The sequence below is a fragment of the Capra hircus genome, chromosome 8 (genome assembly GCF_001704415.2).
Source record: "Capra hircus breed San Clemente chromosome 8, ASM170441v1, whole genome shotgun sequence".
NCBI classification, from domain to species: domain Eukaryota; kingdom Metazoa; phylum Chordata; class Mammalia; order Artiodactyla; family Bovidae; genus Capra; species Capra hircus.
This window is the reverse complement of record NC_030815.1, coordinates 1851242-1877396: the sequence shown is the minus strand read 5'-3', so window position 1 is coordinate 1877396 and position 26155 is coordinate 1851242. Positions and strand designations below refer to the sequence as shown.

Genomic DNA, 26155 nt, shown 5'->3' with positions numbered 1-26155 from the left:
TGGAACGCACATCCTGTCCTGGGACGAGCAGCAGTCCTTCTATGAGTGAGTGATACCACAGAGTATTGTTAATAACCCTGGGGAAGGAAATAGGGTCCAGGCCTATTCTGGTCAAGAAAATGTTACTCTAGGGTTTCCCTGGAGTGCAGTGGTTAAGAATATGCCTTGCAATGCAGGGGACACCTGTTCAATCCCTGTTCTAGGAAGATCCCATATGCCCCAGGCAGCTAAGCCCAGGCACCACAACTGTCAAACTGGCACTCCAGAGCCCCTGCTCTGCAGCATGAGCGGCCACCACAGTGAGAAGCCTGTGCACTGCACCTAGAATAGCCCCTGCTTACCACGACCAGAGAAAGCCCACTCGCAGCAGCAAAGAGGCAACACGTCAGAAATAAGTACTTTTTAAAAATGAAAGTGGTACCCTATAAACAATGTCAGAAGCAACAGCAATAACCCTGCCACAATTACAGCATTTCTACTACACCTAACTGCTGCACGGAGTATGTGGTTTAAAGAAGAAAAGACCAATCAATCTAACAATCAACCAGCAATAACCTACTGAGAGCCAAATAAAACCTTTTGGTTCTCTGAACCAAAAAGGTTTTCAAATGTTGCTCCAAAGAGAAGAGGAATTGTGAAATCAACAACATAATTCTTTCCTGACTCTATAAAAACAAAATACTACAATCTTTGGCAGGTTTTTCATTACAGATGATTTGCCTTTTAATCATTAACTTCATTTATCTACTATCTAATCTTTTCTATTGCTAATTTGATTTCAGGATGGTTTAGATTTAATTTTCTATTAAGGAAAAAAGTAAAATCAATTTCATGGCTTTAATTACACCACTAAAAATGCCTTTGGCAAAAATAACAGTAAATACACAGTGAAGTGAAAGTGGCTAAATCCGACTCTATGACACCCTGTGGACTATAGCCCACCAGGCTCCTCTGTCCATGGGATTCTCCAGGCAAGAATACTGGAGCGGGTTGCCATTCACTTCTCCAGGGATCTTCCTGACCCAGGGAACAAACCCAGGTCTCCTGCATTGCTGGTGGACTCTATAGGAATCAGCCACCTGGGAAGCCCTAATATAAGGTATCAATTCCTTATTTCCATCATACCTTCTTCCCTATGAAGTCCTGGTAAAAATACAATTAGTATTTTTTATAAAGTACTATTTTACCACACTGTAAAGTTGAAAAAAGGTTTTAATCAACAGCAAGTTCTTTTTTAAAAAATGGTAATAATTAAAACCAAATTAATTTTGTTCCTTGGTTTCTCTATCCTTATATTCAATGAAACATAAAGCCTACAAATGCACCCAGAATTCCTTAATTTTAAGTATTACTTTTATAACTAATTATATTCTGATAAAAATGTCAATTCATTACACTTGTGAACAATTTACTGAAACACTAGTAAGATTCTAGAAGGAGTTGAGGAATCCTCTCCTACAGTTTGAAGGAGACATGTGCGTCTTAGGGACAGCTCTAAGGAAGAGAGATGGGCATGACACAGGAGTTCCTGCATGGCCCTCAGTGCAGTTCAGCTCAGTCGCTCAGGCGTGTCCGACTCTTTGCGACCCCATGAATCGTAGCACGCCAGGCCTCCCTGTCCATCACCAACTACCGGAGTTCACTCAGACTCAAGTCCATCGAGTCCGTGATGCCATCCAGCCATCTCATCCTCTGTCGTCCCTTTTTCCTCCTGCTCCCAATCCCTCCCAGCATCAAAGTCTTTTCCAATGAGTCAACTCTTTGCATGAGGTGGCCAAAGTACTGGAGTTTCAGCTTCAGCATCATTCCTTCCAAAGAAATCCCAGGGTTGATCTCCTTCAGAATGGACTAGTTGGATCTCCTTGCAGTCCAAGGGACTCTCAAGAGTCTTCTCCAACACCACAGTTCAAAAGCATCAATTCTTCGGTGCTTGGCCTTCTTCACAGTCCAACTCTCACATCCATACATGACCACTGGAAAAACCATAGCCTTGACTAGACGGACCTTAGTCAGCAAAGTAATGTCTCTGCTTTTGAATGTGCTATCTAGGTTGGTCATAACTTTTCTTCCAAAGAGTAAGCGTCTTTTAATTTCATGGCTGCAATCACCATCTGCAGTGATTTTGGAGCCCAAAAATATAAAGTCTGACACTGTTTCCACTGTTTCCCCATCTATTTCCCATGAAGTGATGGGACTGGATGCCATGATCTTCATTTTCTGAATGTTGAGCTTTAAGCCAACTTTTTCACTCTCCTCTTTCACTTTCATCAAGAGGCTTTTTAGTTCCTCTTCACTTTCTGCCATAAGGGTGGTGTCATCTGCATATCTGAGGTTATTGAGATTTCTCCTGGCAATCTTGATTCCAGCTTGTGTTTCTTCCAGCCCAGCGTTTCTCACAATGTACTCTGCATGGCCCTAAAACCCACTAAAATCCGATACATACACATGAGTCCTCTTTCTCCCTTTCTCCTTTCAAAACTTCCCGTCACTTTTTGAAATAAAACTCAGAACATCCAATTTCAGGACTCATAAAAATATATTTTTTTAAATTCTGTCACTGAAGGAACTTTTTTGGAATGCTAGTTTATAGTTACTGTCACTTGTCATTTAAGTGATATAACTGACATCATGAAAACTGGACTCAGAAAATATTTCTTCTCTTCTTTTCTTTGTAGGTTTGGCAGAAAGGCAAGTTCCTAATGCTGGAATGTTTCTGTGGGTGAAAATTAAGGGCATTCATGATGTAAGAAAACTGATTGAAGAAAAAGCCGTTAAGAATGAGGTAAGACAGGAGGAAAAGTTAAACTTTTTCTGTAATTTCTTAATAAAAATTATAAGATGTTTATCATTGCCAACTAGCACAAGGCATTACATTTGCTTATCAGATACATTATCTCATTAAGATCACAATAGATTTTGGATTACAGAATTAGTCTCCTGAGTAGGGGAAATACAGTCATTCAGCTCAGCTACTGGTTAGCTTAGTGGCCAAGAGCACAGTTTCGGGAGCCACAGTCCTTGGGTGTGCACCCCAGCTCCAGCCCTTCATGATATGTGGTGTTGAGTGAGGTGTCCTCCCTGAGTCTCATCTGTAAAAAAGGGGATAATAGGAATCTCTCCTTCTTACGATTGTTATGATGAAAGGAGTCAACGTGGAGAAAACTCCTAGACTAGTGCCTGGCACATAGTAAATACTTGATAAGTGTTAGCCATTACTATTTAAAATAGAAGGGTTTTTCCCTTATGAAAGTAAAGCATACTCAGGGTGGCACTGTCCTTCATTAAAGAATAATGTCACTTTTTAATTTTTATTTTATATTGAGGTATAGTTGATTTACAGTGCTGTGTTAGTTTCAGGTACACAGAAAATTGATTCAGTTATACATATGCATATATTTATGCTTTTCAGATTCTTTTCCCATATAGGTTATTCTAAGATACTGAGTCAATTGCTTGTGCTATACAAGTAGGTTCTTATTGATTATTTTACATATGGATTGGAGAAGGAAATGGCAACCCACTCCAGTGTTCTTGCCTGGAGAATCCCAGGGATGGGAGAGCCTGGTGGGCTGCCGTCTACAGGGTCGCACAGAGTCGGACACGACTGAAGTGACTTAGCAGCAGCAGCAGTGTGTATATGTTAATTCCAACCTCCTGATTTATCCTTTCCACACACACCCCCAACATTTCCCCTTTGGTAAACTTTTCTAAATCTTCGAGTCTGTTTCTGTTTTATAAATAAGTTCATATGTATCATTTCTTTTAGATTCCACATACAGTTTAATCACGTATTTGTTTTTCTCGGTGTGACTTCACTTAGTGTGACGATCTCCAGGTGTATCCGTGCTGCAGATGGCGTTATTATATACATTTTTAGGGCTGAGTAATAGTACCACATCTTCTTTATCCAGTCCTCTGTTGATGGATATTTAGGTTGCTTCCACATTTTGACTACTGTCTATAGTGCTTCAGTGAACAGGGAGGAACATATAACTTTTTGAATTTTGGTTTTCTCCAGACATTTTCCCTGAAGTGGGACTGCTGAATCATACAGTAGCTCTATTTTCAGTTTTTGAAGGAATCTCAATACTATTCTCCATAGTGACTATACCAATTTACTTTCCCACCAACAGTGTAGGAGTGTTCCTTTTTCTCCACACCCTCTCTACCACTTATTGTTAGTAAACTTTTTGATGATGGCCATTCTGACCTGCGTGAGGTCATTCCTTATTGTAGTTTTGATTTTTCATTTCTCTAGTAATTAGTGATGTTAAGCATCTCTACATGTATTTTTTGGCCATTTGTATGTATTCTTTGGAGAAATGTCTATTTAGATCTTTGGTCCATTTTTTTATTGGGTTGTTTGATCTTTCTGATACTGAGCTCATGTGTTGTTTCTATACTTTGGAGATTAATCCCCTGTCAGTCACATTGTTTGAAAATATTTTCTTTCATTCCATTGACTGACCTTTTATTTTGTTAATGGTTTCCTTTGCTGAATAAGCTTTCCAGTTTAATTAGGTCCTATTTGTTTATTTTGCTTTTATTTCCCTTACTGTAAGAGGTGAATCCAAAAAGATATTATTGAAATTTATGTCAGAGAGTGTTCTGCCTATGTTTTCCTCTCAGAGTTTCATAATTTCTGGTCTTACATTGAGGTCTTTAATAAATTTTGAGTTTATGATTGTGGATAGTGTTACAGAATGTCCTAATTTTGTTTCTTTATATGTATCTGTCCGGTTTTCCCAGTATCATTTATTGAGGAGACTGTCTTCTCTCCATTTTATAGTCTTGCCCCTTTTGTCATAGATTAATGGATCATAGGTGCATGAGTTTATTTCAGGGCTTTCCATACTGTTCCACTCATCTATATTTCTGTTTTTTTCACCAGTACCACACTGTCTTAATTACTGTAGCTTTGCATTATAGTCTGAAGTTAAGGACCCCAAGTCCTTGACCTCCCTTTTTCTTTCTCAGGATTGCTTTGGCTATTTGGGGTCTTTTGTGTTCCCATATATATCTTAAGATTTATTTACTCTATGTCTGCAAAAAAAAAAAATGCCACTGGCAATTTGATAGGTATTGCATTAAACTTGTAGATTGTCTTCGGTAGTATAGTCATTTCAACAATATTGATTCTTCTAGTCCAAGAACATGGTGGTGTATCTTTTTACCTGTTTGTGTCATCTTTGATTTCTTTCATTAGCATCTCATACTTTTGGAATTCAGGTCTTTTGAGGCCTTGGTTAGGTATGTGCTATGCTATGCTTAGTTGCCTAGTCATATCCGACTCTTTGCAACCTCATGGACTGCCCACCAGGCTCCGCTGTCCATGGGGATTCTCTAGGCAAGAATACTGGAGTGATTTGCCATATCCTCTTCCAGTGGTTAGGTATATTCCTATGTATTTTATTCTTTTCAATGAGATGGTAAATGTGATTAATCCTTAATTTCTCTTTCTGATCTTTCATTGTTAGAGTATAGAAGTTAACAGATTTCTATGCATTAATTTGTACCCTACAACTTTACCAAATTCATTGATGAGCTCTAGTAGTTTTTCTAGTAGCATCTTTAGGATTTTCTATATATAGTACCATGTTATCTGCAAACAATTTCAGTGTTACTTTTTCCTTTCCAATTAGGATTCATTTCTTTGTCTTCAATTTGATTACTATGTATCTCAGTGTGTTCCCCCTTGGGTTCATCCTGTATGGGACTCTGCACTTTCTGGACTTGGGTGAATGTTTTCTTTCCTACATCAGGGAAATTTTCTGCTATTTTCTCTTCAAATACTTTCTCAGGCCCTTGCTCTCCCGCTTCTCCTTCTGGGACCCCTATAACGCTAATGCTGGTGCATTTAAAGTTGTCCCAGAGGTGTCAAACTGTCCTCATGTCTTTGCGTTTTTTTTCTTTAATCTGTTCTGTGACAGTGATTTTCACTGTCCTCTCTTCCAGCTCACTTATTCCTTCTTCTGCCTCATTTATTCTGCTATTGATTCCTTCTAGTGTACTTTTCTTTTCAGTTATTGTATTGTTCAACTCACTTCTTTACGTCTTCTAGATCTTTGTTAAACATTTTTGTATCTTCTTGTTCTGTGCCTCTATTCTTTTTCTGAGATCTAGAATCATCTTTAGTGCCATTCCTCTGAATTTTAGCAGGGTAGATTGCCTATCCCCACTTCACTTGGTTGTTCTGAGGTTTCATCTTGTTCCTTCATCTGGAGCACTTTCCTCCACCATCTCACTTTGTCTAACTTTCTGTGTTTGCAGTTCTCATTCAGCAGGTTGCAGGGTTGTAGTGCTTCTTTGCTTTTGGTGTTAGCCCTCTGGCAGATGAGGCAGGTATAAGATACTTATCCAGGCTTCCTGCTGGGAGGGGATGTTTCCTGCCCACTAGCAGACAGGGCCATGTAAAAGGGGTGTGTTCAGAGGTAGTTGTGAGCTGAGAAAGATTTTAGGCAGTCTGTCTGCTGATGGGTGGGGCTGTGTTTCCATCCTATTGGTTCTGTGACCTGAGGTGTCCCAGCACTGCAGCCACTGTTGGGTGGGGCCAGGTCTTGGTGTCAAGGTGACAACCTCCGGGACAGACCATGCCAATGAGTACTCCCCAGTACCACTGCCACCAGTGTCTTTGCCCCCACATTAAGCTACGTCTGCCTCCCACTCACCACCCCCCTGCAGACCTACCAAGACATACAGATAGGTGTAGCCCAGGCTCCTGTGAAGTCACTGCTTTTACCTCTGGGTGCTAGTGCGCCTGAAACCTTCTTTGTGCCATTCAAGGGTGGAGTTTCTGTCCCCTTCAAAGCTGTGGAACTCCTGCAATCATGCCCTGCTGGCCTTCAAAGACAAATGCTCTAGTGGAGCTCCTCCCCCTGATGCTACGGAGAATCTGGTGGGGGTCTCAGAACTCTCACTCCTGTGGGAGAACCTTTGAGCTGTAATTATTTTCCAGCTTGTGGGTCACCCACCTGGCAGGTTTGAGATTTGATTATCTCACAAATGCGCCCCTCCCAGCATCTTGTTGTGGTTTCTTCTTTGACTTTGAATATGGAACTATCTTTTTATTGTGGGCTCCAGTCCATTTTGTTGATGGTTGTTCAGCAGTTAGTTGTGATTTTTGTGTTTTCATGAGAGGAAGTAAACTCAAGTCCTTTTACTCCACCATGTTCTGTGTTACTTCTCAATTTTTTTAAATAGCCCATAATTTTACCACCCAGGTTTTTTGACCATTTATGGTACATTTTCTTGAAGAGCTTGTATGTATCTAATTTTTTTTAATGAAATGAAATTACCTTTTTACTAAAGTATAGTTCATTGACAATATTACATTAGTTTCAGGTGCACAACATGGTGATGCAATACTTCTAAAATTATACTCTTTGTAATGTTAATATAAAACATTAGCTATATTCCCTATACTGTATAATATATCCTTATGTTATTTATTTTATACATAATAGTTTATACCTCTTAATCCTCTACTCCTATCCTGCCCCTCCTCCCATCCCTCTAACCACCAGTAACCACAAGTTTGTTTTCTATATCTATGAGCTTATTTCCTTTTGTTATATTTATTCATTTCTGTTTTTGGTTCTGCATAGAAGCGATAACATATGGCATTCTTCTATCTCTGACTCATTTCACTAAACATAATACTCTCCAAATCTGTCCATATTGTCACAAATGGCAGGGTTTAATTCCCTTGTATGGCTGAGTAGTATTCCATCATAGGCATATACCACAAATTCTTTATCCATTCATCTGCAAATGGATATTTAGGTTGCTTCCATATCTTGGCAATTGTAAATAATGCTACTATAAATATAGGAGTCCATGTATCTTTTAAAAATAATATTTAAATTATTTTATATATACCCAGGAATAGAATTTCAGGATCATAGTATAGGTCTATTTTAGTTTTTTGAGAAATCTCATACAGGTTTCCAAAATAGCTACTCCAGTTGAAATTTCTACCAATAGTATATGACAGTTCCCTTTTCTCCACATCCTCAACAACATTTTTTGTTTGTGGTCTTTTTGATGAGAGCCATTCTGAGAGGTATGACATGATATTTCATTGTGCTTTGATTTGCATTTCCCAGATAACTAATGATATGCAGCATCTTTTCATGTGCCTATTGGCAATTGGCATATCTTCTTTGGAAAATGGCTATTTGGGTCTACTGCTGTTTTTTAACAGGACTTTTAATTTGTTTGATATAGCTATACATTTATTTTACATGATTAAAATTACATGGAAAGATTTTCATCCACCTTTTTTCACTTAATTAGTCTGCAAGGATGTCTGTACATTTTGTACTTAAACCATAAGTCTATTGAGATTTCATTTAGGGGCATAAATAAAGCTGAAAAATCTAAAAATTTTTTGTGCAGCTTCCCAATTTATCAAATAAATCATCCTTTCAACATTAATTTTTGTAACATATTCATCAGTCTTATGTAAACACCAAGATATGTTTCTAGTATCATCTTTGTCTTGAGGTACTAAGTACAAGAGAAAAACCATGTTGATGCTAGCAAAGTCCTAAGCTAGAACATAAGAGACAAGGCAGGCTAGCAGTCAGAGCAAGAAAATGGCTGTCTGGAAGCATGAGCAAATCCACTTTCTTGGGAAACTCACTCACCCCCTCTAACCATCATCCTTGAGTGCAAGACCCATGCTTTATCAATTCTTATAATGCCAATGACAGCACATGGTAATTGCTTAATAAATACTTACATGGCTTGAAGAATTGCATTTTAGTTTAATAAGTCATTTTGGACCTCTCGCAGGAGAAGGTGAGTGCATGTCCTTCTACTCTGCATTCTCATTGTATCAAACTGAAGAAAGTAGGAAAATCACTAAACCATTCAGGTATAACCGAAATCAAATCCCTTACAATTATACAGTAGAAATGACAATTATATTCAAGGGATTAGATCTGATAGACAGAGTGCTTGAAGAACTATGGGCAGAGGTTCATGACATTGCACAGGAGGCAGTGATCAAGAGCATCCCAAGAAAAACAAATGCAAAAAGGCAAAATGATTGTCTGAGGAGGCCTTACAAATAGCTGTGAAGAGATGAGAAGCTAAAGGCAAAGGAGAAAAGGACAGATATACCCATCTGAATGCAGAGTTCCAAAGAATAGCAAGGAAAGATAAGAAAGCCTTCCTTGGTGATCGATACAAACAAATAGAGGAAAACAATACAATGGGAAAGACTAGAGATCTCTTCAAGAAAATTAGAGATACCAAAGGAATATTTAATGCAAAGATGGGCACAACAAAGGAAAAAAATTGGTTTGGACCTAACAGAAGCAGAAGATATTAAGAACAGGTGGCAAGAATACACAGAAAAACTATACAAAAATGATCTTCATGACCCAGATAACCATGATGGTGTGATCACTCACCTAGAGCCAGACATCCTGGAATGCGAAGTCAAGTGGGCCTTAGGAAGCATCACTACAAACAAAGCTAGTGGAGGTGATGGAATTCCAGTTGAGCTGTTTCAAATCCTAAAAGATGATGCTGTGAAAGTGCTACACTCAATATGCCAGCAAATTTGGAAAACTCAGCAGTGGCCACAGGACTGGAAAAGGTCAGTTTTCATTCCAATCCCAAAGAAAGGCAATGCCAAAGAATGTTCAAATTACTGCACAATTGCACTCATCTCACACACTAGCAAAAAAAGGCTCAAAATTCCCCAAGCCAGGCTTCAACAGTATGTGAAGCCTGAACTTTCAGATGTCCAAGCTGGATTTAGAAAAGGCAGAGGAACCAGAAATAAAATTGCCAACATCCATGGGATCTTTGAAAAGGCAAGAGAGTTCCAGAAAAACATCTATTTCTGCTTTCTTGACTATGCCAAAGCCTTTGACTGTGTGGATCACAATAAACTGTGGAAAATTCTGAAAGAGATGGGAATGCCACACCACCATGCCTGTCTCCTGAGAAAATCGTATGCAGGTGAAGAAGCAACAGTTGGAACTGGACGTGGAACAACTGACTAGTTTCAAATTGGGAAAGGAGTACGTCAAGGCTGTATATTGTCACCCTGCTTATTTAACTTATATGCAGAGTACATAATGCAAAATGCCGGTCTGGATGAAGCATAAGCTGGAATCAAGATTGCTGGGAGAAATATCAATAACCTCAGATATGCAGATGATACCACCTTTATGGCAGAAAGTGAAGAACTAAAGAGCCTCTTGATGAAAGTGAAAGAGGACAGTGAAACAGTTGGCTTAAAACTCAACATTCAGAAAACTAAGATCATGGCATCTGGTCCCATCACTTCATGGGAAATCAATGGAGAAACAGTGGAAACAGTGCCAGATTTTATTTTGGGGGGCTCCAAAATTACTGCAGATGGTGATTGCAGCCATGAAATTAAAAGACGCTTACTCCTTGAAAGGAAAGTTATAACCAATCTAGACAGCATATTAAAAAGCAGAGGCATTACTTTGCCAACAAAGGTCCGTCTAGTCAAGGCTATGGTTTTTCCAGTGGTCATGTATAGATGTGAGAGTTGGACTGTGAAAAAAGCTGAGTGTCGAAGAATTGATGCTTTTGAACTGTGGTGTTGAAGATTCTTGAGAGTCCCTTGGACTGCAAGGAAATCCAACCAGTCAATCCTCAAGGAAATAAGTCTTGAATATTGTTTGGAAGGACTGATGCTGAAGCTGAAGCTCCAGTACTTTGGCCACCTAATGTGAAGAACTGACTGAATGGAAAAGACCCTGATGCTGGGAAGGATTGAAGGCGGGAGGAGAAAAAGGGATGACAGAGGATGAGACGATTGGATAGCATCACCGACACAATAGGCATGAGTTTGAGCAAGCTGTGGGAGCTGGTGATGGACAGGGAAGCCCTGTGTGCTGCAGTCCATGGGGTCGCAAAGAGTCAGACACGACCGAGCAACTGAACTTACAATAAGTCAGTTTTATTACATTTTGTTTGCTTTCTTATCGATGCCATTATCATCCAGAATATTTGATAAGTGGCTATTTCTGCATATACCTGAACTAAGAGCTAAGGATAGAGACTTCCTATTTTATAGTAGTTTTTTTCAGTCCCCTTTACTTATTCCATTAACCCTGTGGCATGTGCTTTAACTTTTCTAAATAATCTAAAACTTTATCACTTCTGCCTTAGACCAGATTTGTGCCATCATTCAAAGAGATTACCACCACTTCCTCCTGCTCTACAGAAACTTGCTCCTGGCACATCCAATAACTATTCCATGATATTGGGAGAAATTACATTTTCATTGTTAATGAGGACAAAAAACTCTTCTTCCACCTTGAAATCTTCTTCCCTGAGTTCCCCAAATCATTTATTTCATTCCCAGTTCATCAAACTTCAGTGACCAGAGCCCAGATTTATAACAAGTAATAACAGTTACTTGAAGTTCGAATATCGTGATTTTCAGTTTAGTTCAGTTCAGTTCAGTCGCTCAGTCATGTCCGACTCTTTGCGACCCCATGAATCGCAGCACGCCAGGCCTCCCTGTCCATCACCAACTTCCAGAGTTCACTCAGACTCACATCCAGTGAGTCAGTGATGCCATCCAGCCATCTCATCCTCGGTCATCCCCTTCTCCTCCTGCCCCCAATCCCTTCCAGAATCAGTGTCTTTTCCAACGAGTCAACTCTTTACATGAGGTGGCCAAAGTACTGGAGCTTCAGCTTTAGCATCATTCCACCCAAAGAAATCCCAGGGTTGATCTCCTTCAGAATGGACTGGTTGGATCTCCTTGCAGTCCAAGGGACTCTCAAGAGTCTTCTCCAACACTACAGTTCAAAAGCATCAATTCTTCGGTGCTCAGCCTTCTTCACAGTCCAAATCTCACATCCATACATGACTACTGGAAAACCAGAGCCTTGACTAGATGGACCTTAGTCAGCAAAATAATGTCTCTGCTTTTGAGTATGCTATCTAGGTTGCTCATAACTTTTCTTCCAAGGAGTAAGTGTCTTTTAATTTCATGGCTGCAATCACCATCTGCAGTGATTTTGGAACCCCCAAAATAAAATCTGACACTGTTTCCACTGTTTCCCCATCTATTTCCCATGAAGTGATGGGACTGGATGCCATGATCTTCATTTTCTGAATGTTGAGCTTTAAGCCAATTGTTTCACTGTCCTCTTTCACTTTCATCAAGAGGCTTTTGAGTTCCTCTTCACTTTCTGCCATAAGGGTGGTGTCATCTGCATTCTGAGGTTATTGAGATTTCTCCCGGCAATCTTAATTCCAGTTTGTGTTTCTTCCAGTCCAGCGTTTCTCATGATGTACTCTGCATAGAAGTTAAATAAGCAGGGAGACAATACACAGCCTTGACGTATTCCTTTTCCTATTTGGAACCCATCTGTTGTTCCATGTCCAGTTCTAACTGTTGCTTCTTGACCTGCATACAGATTTCTCAAGAGGAAGGTTAGGTGATCTGGTATTCCCATCTCTTTCAGAATTTTCCACAGTTTATTGTGATCCACACAGTCAAAGGCTTTGGCATAGTCAAGAAAGCAGAAATAGATGTTTTTCTGGAATTCTCTTCGTTTTTCCATGATCCAGTGGATGTTGGCAATTTGATCTCTGGTTCCTCTGCCTTTTCTGAAACCAGCTTGAACATCAGGAAGTTCATGGTTCATGTATTGCTGAAGCCTGGCTTGGAGAATTTTGAGCATTACTTTACTAGCATGTAAGATGAGTGCAATTGTGCGGTAGTTTGAGCATTCTTTGGCATTGCCTTTTTGGGATTGCAATGAAAACTGACATTTTCCAGTCCTGTGGACACTGCAGAGTTTTCCAAATTTGCTGGCATATTGAGTACAGCACTTTCACAGCATCATCTTTCAGGATTTGAAATATTTCAACTGGAATTCCATCACCTCCACTAGCTTTGTTCATAGTGATGCTTTCTAAGGCCCACTTGACTTCACATTCCAGGATGTCTGGCTCTAGATGAGTGATGACACCATCGTGATTATCTGGGTCGTGAAGATCTTTTTTGTACAGTTCTTCCATGTATTCTTGCCACCTCTTCTTACTATCTTCTGCTTCTGTTAGGTCCAGACCATTTCTGTCCTTTATCAAGCCCATCTTTGCATGAAATGTTCCCTTGGTATCTCTATTTTTCTTGACGAGATCTCTAGCCTTTCCCTTCTGTTCTTTTCCTCTATTTCTTTGCATTGATTGCTGAAGAAGGCTTTCTTATCTCTTCTTGCTATTCTTTGGAACTTTGCATTCAGATGCTTATATCTTTCCTTTTCTCCTTTGCTTTTCACTTGTCTTCTTCTCACAGCTATTTATAAGGCCTCCCCAGATAGCCATTTTGCTTTTTTGCATTTCTTTTCCATGGGGATGGTCTTGATCCCTGTCTCCTGTACAATGTCACGAACCTCATTCCGTAGTTCATTAGGCACTCTGTCTATCAGATCTAGGCCCTTAAATCTGTTTCTCACTTCCACATTTAACTCAGATGACCATTATATCTACTACTGTGGGCAGGAATCCCGCAGAAGAAATGGAGTAGCCATCATGGTCAACAAAAGAGTCTGAAATGCAGTACTTGAATGCAATCTCAAAAATGACAGAATGATCTCTGTTAGTCTCCAAGGCAAACCATTCAGTATCACGGTAATCCAAGTCTATGCCCCAACCAGTAACACTGAAAAAGCTGAAGTTGAATGGTTCTATGAAGACCTACAAGACCTTTTAGAACTAACATCTAAAAAAGATATCCTTTTCATTATAGGGGACTGGAATGTGAATGTAGGAAGTCAAGAAACACCTGGAGTAACAGGCAAATTTGGCCTTGGAATGCAGAATGAAGCAGGGGAAAGACTAATAGAATTTTGCCAAGAAAATGCACTGGTCATTGCAAACACTCTCTTCAAACAACACAAGAGAAGACTCTACACATGGACATCACCAGATGGTCAACACTGAAATCCGATTGATTATATTCTTTGCAGCCAAAGATGGAGAAGCTCTATACAGTCAACAAAAACAAGACCAGGAGCTGACTGTGGCTCAGATCATGAACTCCTTATTGCCAAATACAGACTGAAATTGAAGAAAGTAGGGAAAACCGCTAGACCATTCAGGTATGACCTCAATCAAATCCCTTATGAAATCCCTTATGATCATGATTTTACTAGACAAGAATTCCAAAGACTTAACACAAGCCAAGTTTCTTTCTTTCTCTGGCACAATTTTCAGAGGCGCGGTCTACAGGCCCTTCTGCTCCATCCTTTAGTCAGAGAATTGGGCTCAGTTCATGGATCACAATGAAAACAGCATGCAGAGGGTATGGCGGGTCACATCAGGAGATGTTCACAGGCCAGGCCAAAAACTAGCACCGAGACTTTCCCTCCCTGGTTGGGATTCAATCACTTGGCCATGAGCATCTAGAAAGAGGCTGGGAACAGTGTGTTTGCATGCCTAGGAAGCAGAGGACACTTGCTTGGGGGCAGCAAGCTGGCAGCCAGAGAAGTCACAGAAAGGAGACGGTGTCCCAGAGTTTTGACAGAATTACTTGCCACTTTATTCCTCCAGTCTAAGTATTGTTTCCACCTCTGAATGACCCATTTTCTTCACATCTTCAGGCCTCTACACTCTGTATCTTCTCCCTAAAGGACTCTTTCCTTACATTTTGTTTGGTCAATACCTACTTATCTTTGAAGTCCCAACTTAAAGGTCACTTCCAAACTTGATATCTCATAAAGAATATTTCATTGTTAGAATTCATTTTACTTTCTAGTTACATTAGATGGTTACTATGTTTATTACAATTTCTGTTGCCTGTAGGATCTGTCCTTCATCCATTAAAGCTAAAATTTAGTGTTTTCCTTCTGCTTCTGTGCATTATTTTAGGGTACAGAGAAGAGACAGGACTGTCATATTTATCCTAAATGCTTTTCCTGTTTCTGTGCTTTTAGTTTTGTTTATTGTATGACATGCAGAATTTTTCTGTAAGTTGTTTTTTCTCCTGAAATTTTTTCATTGCTTTTAAACTCCGAAAGTCCTCTGACACTCTGAGGTTAGATTTACCTCTATTTTTATTTTTCCTTCAATTACCCATTTTCCGTAAACTCTCTCAGATATTCATGCTTCCGGGATGTGGTTTCTGCCTTGATAGTTCAGCTCCTTGCCCCTACTTCAGAGTATCCTTCCCTTCAGCTTCTCCAGAACAGATGGACTTGGTGAGTCATCAATGTATTTTTTGTGTTCATTTTGTGAGTTACAACATTTTTTGATGTCTCTTTGGTTTCTGAAAAATGGGAATAATTGGAAAGTCATGAAGTACAACTCAAAGAAGTTGCCAGGCTTCTATGGAAAGGTGATGAGACCAACTTGGAGTTGAATTTTATTGATTCTGTGAGTAGATTTCAGACCTAACTCAACAGTGTTGACAGTTCATCAACATGTTATAAAGACAACCTCTTTCCCTCCTGCATAAAATTAACATGAGTCAGAGTACAAATTCATGAAGCCATCGGACTCTTTCCCTGAAGAAAAAAAAATCAACAAGGGTCAAATAGACTAATATTGATGATTAGAATTAACTAATTGATTAATCAAAAAGTCCAGCTTTAATCAAGATAATATGAAGAAAAGAAGCAAGTTCTTAACTACTACCATGTCAGGAACTCACAGAAGAGCCATACACTGAAATCCAGTAACTGCAAGAAGAGTGTATACTTATCCTTGGAGATGGGATGTTTCTGGGTGTGGGTCTTGATTTACTTGCTTTCTCACATCATTAAATATGTTTTTCCTAAGTTATATATACGTAGAGTTGGACAACTAAAACTATATATAAGGCATATGCAGATGAGAGAATATTTGAAAAAATAAAATAATTGGTGTTCTGGGAGAAAATGATGATCTTGTGGGGGAAAAAAATTTCTTTTTAATGTCTGGGATTCTGACATGTTTCCATATATTAGTGGACATGATGGCATACAACCCAGATAAACCTGAGGTTAACCCTGAGCTTTCATTATCTGATCTCAACATAAGATGGGACTCCTTTTTAAAATTTTTAATGTTATGGCAGAATTCTCCTGAAGTCTCTTGAAAATGAAAGTTGCTCAGTCAGGGCCAACTCTTTGTGACCCCCATGGACTATATAGTCCATGTAATTCTCCAGGCCAGAATACTGGAGGGGGTAGCCTTTTCCTTCTCCAGGGGATCTTCCCAACCCAGGGGCAGAACCCAGGTCTCCTGCATTGCAGGTGGATTCTTTACCAGCTGAGCCACAAGGAAGCCCAAAAAGCATGTTAATTTCAGTAATTCTCCTCTGTGTCTTATTTTAGGCCTTTCAGACATTAGCTCAACTTATAGAAGAACCTCTATGAAGAAATCAAACTCTTTGTAGCACTCATGATTTCAGATAAATTATTTCTATGTTTTAGCAAGAAGAAATGATCATTGGTATAAGACTTACAGATTGGGTTTCAACAAATACGTCACATTTGTAATAATTTAACTACACAACTTTTAAAGTGCCCTTGAAACCTTCAGAATGCCAAAATATATTTATAATCATTTTGATAAAATTTCAACCCCCAAAATGTTATCCTTATCATGGGTTTTATTGTAAAGAACTCTATAGTCACTTTGCGCCTTTTCATACTTATTGTAGTAAAATGCCAGGCTGGATGAAGCACAGGCTGGAATCAAGATTGCTGGGAGACATATCAATAACCTCAGATACACAGATGGCACCACCCTTATGGCAGAAAGAGAAGAGGAATTAAAGAGCCTCTTGATGAAAGTGAAAGAGGAGAGTGAAAAAACTGGCTTAAAACTCAACATTCAAAAAACTAAGATCATGGCATCTGGTCCCATCACTTCATGGCAAACAGATGGGGAAACAGTGGAAACGGTGACAGTCTTTATTTTCTCAGGCTCCAAAATCACTGCAGATGGTGACTGCAGCCATGAAATTAAAAGATGTTTGCTCCTTGGAAGAAAAGTTATGACAAACCTAGACAGCATACAATAAAGCAAAGACACTACTTTGCCAACAAAGGTTTGCCAGGTCAAAACTATGGTTTTTCCAGTAGTCGTGTATGGATGTGAGAGTTGGACTGTGAAGAAAGCTGACCACCAAAGAATTGATGCTTCTGAACTGTGTTGTTGGAGAAGACTTCTTGAGAGTCCCTTGAACTGCAAGGAGATCCAACCAGTCCATCCAAAGAAAATCAATCCTGAATATTCATTGGAAGGACGGATGCTGAAGCTGAAACTCCAATACTTTGGCTACCTCATGCAAAGAGCTGACTCATTTGAAAAGACCCTGATGCTGGGAAAGATTGAAGGCAGGAGAAGAACGGGAGAACAGAGGATGAGATGGTTGGATGGCATCACTGACTCAATGGACACAGGTTTGAGCAAGCTCTGGGAGTTAGTGATGGACAGGGAAGCCCTGCATGCTGCAGTCCATGGGGTCGCAAAAAGTTGGACAAAACTAAGCAACTGAACTGAACTGATAGTTGCTTTATAATTTCCAGTAAATTTTCTTTGAAACTAATATTTTACAGTAAGTTATTTGTAAGAATATAATTGAATTCAAAATGGTATATCATGTAAACTCTATTTTTAATTAAATTTAATTAAAATGTATTACAAAAGTTGTTAGAATTTGACCATTAGGCATAATTCTCAATAAGAGGATCACAGACATTATGCTATGGCATAGGAATCTCTTTAAAATAAAATTCAAAAACTAAACATACATAAAGGTCTGCTTGCTAATTCTAAATGAGGACAAGAGATCCAGGACATAGAAAAAGGTACTAAATTGTATTTTTATGATACTACATAACATAGAGGAAAACAACACAATGGGAAAGACTGGAGATCTCTTCAAGAAAATTAGAGATACCAAGGGAATATTTCATGCAAAGATGGGCTCAATAAGGGACAGAAATGGTCTGGACCTAACAGAAGCAGAAGATATTAAGAAGAGATGGCAAGAATACACAGAAGAACTGTACAAAAAAGATCTTCACGACCCAGAAAATCATGATGATGTGATCACTAATCTAGAGGCAGACATCTTGGAATGTGAAGTCAAGTGGGCCTTAGAAAGCATCACTACAAACAAAGCTAGTGGAGGTGATGGAATTCCAGTTGAGCTGTTTCAAATCCGGAAAGATGATGCTGTGAAAGTGTTGCACTCAATATGCCAGCAAATTTGGAAAACTCCACAGTGGCCACAGGACTGGAAAAGGTCAATTTTCATTCCAATTCCAAAGAAAGACAATGCAAAAGAATGCTCAAACTACCGCACAGTTGCACTCATCTCACATGCTAGTAAAGTAATGCTCAAAATTCTCCAAGCTAGGCTTCAGCAATACGTGAACCGTGAACTCCCTGATGTTCAAGCTGGTTTCAGAAAAGGCAGAGGAACCAGAGATCAAATTGCCAACATCTACTGGATCATCGAAAAAGCAAGAGAGTTCCAGAAAAACATCTATTTCTGCTTTCTTGACTATGCCAAAGCCTTTGACTGTGTGGATCACAAGAAACTGTGGAAAATTCTGAAAGAGATGGGAATACCAGACCACCTGACCTGCTTCTTGAGGAATCTGTATGCAGGTCAGGAAGCAACAGTTAGAACTGGACATGGAAAAATAGACGGGTTCCAAATAGAAAAAGGAGTACGTCAAGGCTGTATATTGTCACCCTGCTTATTTAACTTCTATGCAGAGTACATCATGAGAAACACTGGACTGGAAGAAACACAAGCTGGAATCAAGATTGCCGGGAGAAATATCAATAACCTCGGATATGCAGATGACACCACCCTTATGGCAGAAAGTGAAGAGGAGCTAAAAAGTCTCTTGATGAAAGTGAAAGAGGAGAGTGAAAAAGTTGGCTTAAAGCTCAACATTCAGAAAACGAAGATCATGGCATCTGGTCCCATCACTTCATGGGAAATAGATGGGGAAACAGTAGAAACAGTGTCAGACTATTTTTTTGGGCTCCAAAATCACTGTAGATGGTGACTGCAGCCATGAAATTAACAGACGCTTACTCCTTGGAAGAAAACTTATGACCAACCTAGATAGTATATTCAAAAGCAGAGACATTACTTTGCCGACTAAGGTCCGTCTAGTCAAGGCTATGGTTTTTCCTGTGGTCATGTATGGATGTGAGAGTTGGACTGTGAAGAAGGATGAGCACTGAAGAATTGATGCATTTCAACTGTGGTGTTGGAGAAGACTCTTGAGGGTCCTTTGGACTGCAAGGAGATCCAACCAGTCCATTCTGAAGGAGATCAGCCCTGGGAGTTCTTTGGGAGGAATGATGCTAAAGCGGAAGCTCCAGTACTTTGGACACCTCATGCGAAGAGTTGACTCATTGGAAAAGACTCTGATGCTGGGAGGGATTGGGGGCAGGAGGAGAAGGGGACGACCGAGGATGAGATGGCTGAATGGCATCACGGACTCGATGGACGTGAGTCTGAGTGAACTCCAGAGATGGTGATGGACAGGGAGGCCTGGCGGGCTGCTATTCATGTGGTGGCAAAGAGTCAGACATGACTGAGCGACTGAACTGAACTGAACTGAACACAACTTCAACAATGTATTCATATCAGTTACATGATTTCTGGCTACTACACTCCTTTCAGGTACTTAGAATTTACTTTTTAATGATTTTCTTTCTCACCTTTATGATCTTAATTTTCCTTGTCTGATTATTAAATATATGCTGATCTAAATGTTTTCAAACAATCCAGGGAGAATAAGCAATAAAGTTAACGTTGCTGGCTGCCTCAGCCTCAGCATTCCTCATCCAGCCATTTAGATGTTTCTGTGCATGTATGCATAATGTGTATAAGAATAGGATGCCATTAGGACAGTATCAGAAATACCCCGTATCTGTTTTCTGTTGCTGTAGAAAACTTTACCTACGTTCCATGATCTAGTCCTTATAAAGTTATCAGGTTCTTTGAGGAATTAGGACACTTATGTCACTGTTATTCCCACCCTCCTTATATATATAAATATCTCCATCATGGCTATTATTTCCCCAGCATCTGAATGAGCTGGAGCATTGAGTCCTGGTGAGAATCACTACGGTTATTTCAAGCTAACCTAAAATTAAGAGTTGTCAGGAGGTTCGGAGAGCCCCAGGCAGGATAAACACAGGGAGGAACACACTAAGAGACATAGTACTCAAATTGACAAAAAATTAAAGAAAAAATATTAAAAGTAATAAGGGAAAGGCAAGAAATAACGTGCAAAGGAATCCCCATAAAGTTATCAGCTGGTTTCTCAGCAGAAATTGTTCAGGTCAGAAGGGAGTGACATGATATATTTAAAGTGATGAAAGGGAAGGACTTATAACTGAGAATACTATACCCAGCAAGGCTCTCATGCAGATTCTACAGAGAAATGAAAAGCTTTACAGACAAGAAAACGCTAAGAGAATTCAGCACCACCAGACCAACTTTACCATCTGAGCCACCAGGGAATTCTTGGTGGCTCAGATGGTAAAGAATCTGCCTGCAATACAGGAGACCCAGGGTGAGGAAGATCTCTTGGAAAAAGGAATGGTTACCTACTTCAGTGTTCTTGCCTGGAGAATTCCATGAACAGAGGAGACTGGTGGGCTACAGTCCATTTGGTCACAGAGTCAGACACGACTGAGCAGCTAACACCTTTTTTTCACTTTCAGACCAACTTTGCAACAAATGCTAAAGGAACTGCTCTAGGTGGAAAAGAAAAGGCCACAACTAAAAACAAAGAAATTATGAATGGGAAAGCTCATCGGTAAAGGCAAGCATACAGTAAATGCTTCTCACCAGCAATCGTGAGAAGAGTACAGCATAGACGTAGGATACTGGAAATACCTTTAAAATTAAAAGACCAGTAACTTAAAACAATCTGTATATAGATGATATGTCAAAACCTCATGATAACCACAAACCAAAAATCTAAAATAGATACATACAAAAAAGAAAAAGGAATCTAAACACAACACCAACGTCATCAAATCACAAGAGAACAAAAGAAGAGGGGAAGAAAAAAGGTCTACAAAAACAAACCCCAAACAATTAATTAAATGTCAATAAGTTAGCATATTCAAAAGCAGAGACATTACTTTGCCGACTAAGGTCCGTCTAGTCAAGGCTATGATTTTTCCAGTAGTCATGTATGGATGTGAGAGTTGGACTGTGAAGAAGGCTGAGTGCTGAAGAATTGATGCTTTTGAACTGTGGTGTTGGAGAAGACTCTTGAGAGTCCCTTGGACTGCAAGGAGATCCAACCAGTCCATTCTGAAGGAGATCAACCCTGGGATTTCTTTGGAAGGAATGATGCTAAAGCTGAAACTCCAGTACTCTGGCCACCTCATGGGAAGAGTTGACTCATTGGAAAAGACTCAGATGATGAGAGGAATTGGGGGCAGGAGGAGAAGGGGACGACAGAGGATGAGATGGCTGGATGTCATCACTGACTCGATGGACGTGAGTCTGAGTGAACTCCGAGAGTTGGTGACGGACAGGGAGGCCTGGTGTGCTGCAATTCATGGGGTCACAAAGAGTCGGACGCAACTGAGCAAGTGAACTGAACTGAACTGAAGAACATATATACTGAAAATTACCTTAAGCCTAAATGGATTAAATCCTTCAACAAAAAGACAGACTAGCTGAATGGATACAAAAACAATACCTTATACATAAGAGACCCACTTCAGATCTAGGGACACACACAGACTGAAAGTGAGGAGACAGGAAAATGCATCCTATGCAAATGGAAACCAAAAGAAAACTGGAGTAGCAATATTCATATCAGACAAAACAGACTTTAAAATAGAGACCGTTACAAGAGACAAGGAAGGACAGTACATTACAATCAAGAGATCAATCCAAGAAGAAGAAATAACAATTGTAAACATATACGCACCCAACCTAGGAGTACCTCAATATATAAGGCAAATAGAACAGCTGTCACTCTGCAGGGTTTCCTTCGGATTTAAATTTAAATATTGACTTGTCAATTATGAGTCCCTCCTCTGGCCCCATGTAAAAAAGTCTTTAATGCTTCCCTGTAGATCACTGAAACTGAAAGCTGCTGCTGCTGCTGCTGCTGCTAAGTCGCTTCAGTCGTGTTCGACTCTGTGTGACCCCATAGATGGCAGCCCACCAGGCTCCCCCGTCCCTGGGATTCTCCAGGCAAGAATACTGGAGTGGGCTGCCATTTCCTTCTCCAATGCATGAAAGTGAAAAGTGAAAGTGAAGTCACTCAGTCATGTCTGACTGTTAGTGACCCCATGGACTGCAGCCTACCAGGCTCCTCTGTCCATGGCATTTTCTAGGCAAGAGTACTGGAGTGGGGTGCCATTGCCTTCTCCAGAAACTGAAAGCTAGTTCTTTGAAAAGATAAACAAAATTGATAAACCACTAGACACACTCATCAAGGAAAAAAAAGGAGAGGACTCAAATCAATAAAATTGGAACTGAAAAAGGAGAAGTTGCAACGGACACCACAGAAATACTAAGGGTCATGAGAGACTACTACAAGCAACTAGAATATACACCAATAAAATGAACAGCCTAGAAGAAATGGACAAATTCTTAGGAAGGTACCAAGACTGAACCAGGAGGAAAGAAAAAATATGAATAACCAGTTACATGTATTGAAATTAAATCAGAAATTTAAAAGCTCACAACAAGCAAAAGTCCAGGACCAGATAGCCTCACAGGTGAATTCTATTAAATATTTACAGAAGCGTTAACACCCATACTTCTGAAACTATTCAAAAAATTGCAGAGGAAGGACACTTCTGAATTCATTCTATGAGGCGACCATCACTCTGATACCAAATCAGACAAGATACCACAAAAATAGAAAATCACAGGCTAGTGTCACTGATGAACACAAATGCAAGAAATCCTCAACAAAATACTATCAAATCAACTCCAACAAAACATTAAAAAGATCACACACCATCATCAAGGGGATTTATCCCAGGGAAGATAGGATTTTTCAATATTAAGAAAATAATCAATGTGATATACCACATTAACAAATTAAAGGTGTTTTTTATTTTTAATTTGGATCATCTCAATAGATGCAGAAAAATCTTTTGATAAAATTCAACATCCATTTTGTGATTTAAAAAAATCTCTTCAGGAAGTGGGCATAAAGGGACCATATGGGCTTCCCTGGTGGTTCAGATGGTAAAGAATCTGCCTGCAATGCAGAAAACCTGGGTGCAATCCCTGAGTCGGGAAGATCCCCTGGAGAAGGAAATGCCTACCCACTGCAGTATTCTTGCCTGAAGAATTCCATAGACAAAGAAGCCTGGTGGCCTACAGTCCATAGGGTCACAAAGAGTCAGACATGACTGAGCAACTATCACTCACTTACTTTGATGTCAACATAATAACATGATACATAACAACCCACAGCTCATACTGTACTCAACTGTGAAAAGCTGAAATTATTTCCTCTAAGTAAAACTCTCACCGTTTGCAGATGACATGACATAGTACATAAAAAATCTTAAAAATGCTACCAGGAAACTTCTGGGGTTCATTGGTGGATTCCATAAGCTTGCAGGATACAAAATTAATATATAGAAATCTGTGGCATTTCTATACACAAACAAAAGAAAATATCAGAACAGAAATTAAGGAAACAATCCCATTCACTATAGCAAAAATAATAATAATAATAAAATACCTGTGACTAAACTTACCTTAGAAGGCAAAGACCTATATTCTGAAAACTATAAGATTTGATAAAAGATATTGAAAACATAGATGACACAAACAGATGGAAAGATACAGTGTGTTGTTGGACTGGAAGTATCAGTATTATTCAATTGACCATATTATCCAAGGCAATCTACAGATTCAATGCAATACCCATTGAAGGCATTTCTCATAAAACTAGAACACATAATTTTAAAGTTTTTTATGGAAATACCAAAGATCTCAAATAGCCAAAACAATCTTGAGAAAGAGGGATAGAGTTGGAGGAAGCATGCTTCTTGTCTTCAGCCTACGCTACAAAGCTACAGTCATCAAAACAGTATAGTACTGGCAGAAAATGGGACATTAGACCAGTGGGACAGGATAGAAAGTGCAGAAATAAACTCAAAGCCTGTGGTCACCTTGGCTATGACAAGGGGGGCGAGAATATACAATGGCAAAAGACGGTCTCAACAGGTGGTGTTGGGAAAACTGGACAGCTACACATAAGAGAATAAAATTAGAACATTCTCTAATACCATACCATACACAAAAATAAACTGAAAATGGCTTATAGACCTAAATGTAAGAAAGGCTACTATAAAACTCCAAGAGGAAAACACAAGTAGAACATTCTTGACATAAGTGGCAGCAATGTCTTTTTGGATCCATCTTCTAGAGTAAATGTAAATAAAAACAAAACTAAACAAATAGGACCTAATTAAACTTACAAGGCTTTTGCACAGCAAAGGAAACCATAAATAAAATGAGAAGATAACTTAGGGAATTGGAGAAAATATTTTAAAAGATGTTCCTGACAAAAGATGAATTTCCAAAATATTCAAAGAGCTCATATAGCTTAATATCAAACAAAAAAAATCCAATCAAAAAATGGAGAGAAGACTAAATAGACATTTCTCCAAAGAAGAGATACAGGCTACCAACAGACACATTAAACGATGCTCAACATTACTAATTATTGAAAGTGAAAGTGAAGTCGCTCAGTCGTGTCCGACTCTTTGCAACTCCATGGACTGCAGCCTACCAGGCTCCTCTGTCCATGGGATTTTCTAGGCAATAGTACTGGAGTGGATTGCCATTTCCTTCTCCAGGGGATCTTCCCAACCCAGGGATTGAACCCAGGCCTCCCACATTGTAGACAGATGCTTTACCGTCGGAGCCACCAGGGAAGTGAAATGCTAATCAAAATTACAATTAGGTATCACCTCACAAGGGCTGCCCAGGTGACTCAGTGGTAAAGAATCCACCTGCAAAGCAGGAGACATAGGTTCCATCCCTGGGTCAGGAAGATCCCCTGGCAGAGGAATTGGCTACCTACTCCAGCATTCTTACCTGGGAAATTCCATGGGCAGAGGAGCCTGGCAGGCTACAGTCCATGAGGTCACAAAAGAGTCAGATATGACTTAGCAACGAAACAACAACATCACATCACAGTGGTCATTATTAAAAAGTCTACAAAGCATAAATGCTGGAGATGGTATGGAGAAAAAGGACCCCTCCTGCGCTGCTGGTGGGAATGTAAACTGGCACGACCACTATAGAGGATAGTCTGGAGGTTTCTTAAGAAACTAAAAATAGATCTACCATGTGATCCTGCTGTCCCTCTTCTTGGCATATACCTGGAGGAAACTCTAATTCAAAAAGATACATGCTCCTCACTGTTCATTCCAGCACTACTGTCAATAGACAAGGCATTGAAGCCTAAATGTCTGTTGACAGATGAATTGATAAAAAAAAGATATGGTACATAGTATTCAGCCATAAAAAAAGAATGAAATACTGCCATTTGCAACATGGGTAGATTCAGAGATTATGATATTAAGTGAAGTCAGACAAAGACAAACATTATATGATACTACTTATATGAGGAATCTTATTTTTTTAAAAAATACAAATGCACTTATATACAAAATAGAAATAGACTCATAGACATAGAACATAAACTTGTGCTTACCAAAGTCACGGGGAGGAGAAGGGAGAGAGAAGTCAAATTAGGAGCTTGGATTAAAATAAACAAAGAATGTTATATATAAAATAGATAAGTTCCAACTGTATAGCACAGGGATCTAAACTCAATATCCTTTAATAATGGAAAAAATCTGAAAAAGAATATAGATCTTTAATTGAATCACTTTGCTGTATACTTGAAACTACACATTACAAATTAACTATACTTTAATTTTTAAAAAGAGACATTTTGGAGTCTTAACCCCTAGTACCTAGGAGTGTGACTTTATTTGAACACAAAGTCCTTACGGAGGTAACCAAGTTAACATGAGGCGATGAAGGTGAGCCCTGATCTAATGAGACTGGTGTCCTTATAAGAAGTTTGACAACAGGGGAGTGCACACAACAGGGAGATGCCATGTGAAGACAAAGGCCGACATCACGGTGATGCAGCCACAAGGC

At 39.4% G+C, this 26155-nt stretch overlaps 1 pseudogene; it reads left to right on the top strand.

Moving 5' to 3' along the window:
- The window catches only part of LOC102169868, a 35554-nt pseudogene extending 19184 nt beyond the window's left edge, over nucleotides 1-16370 (top strand).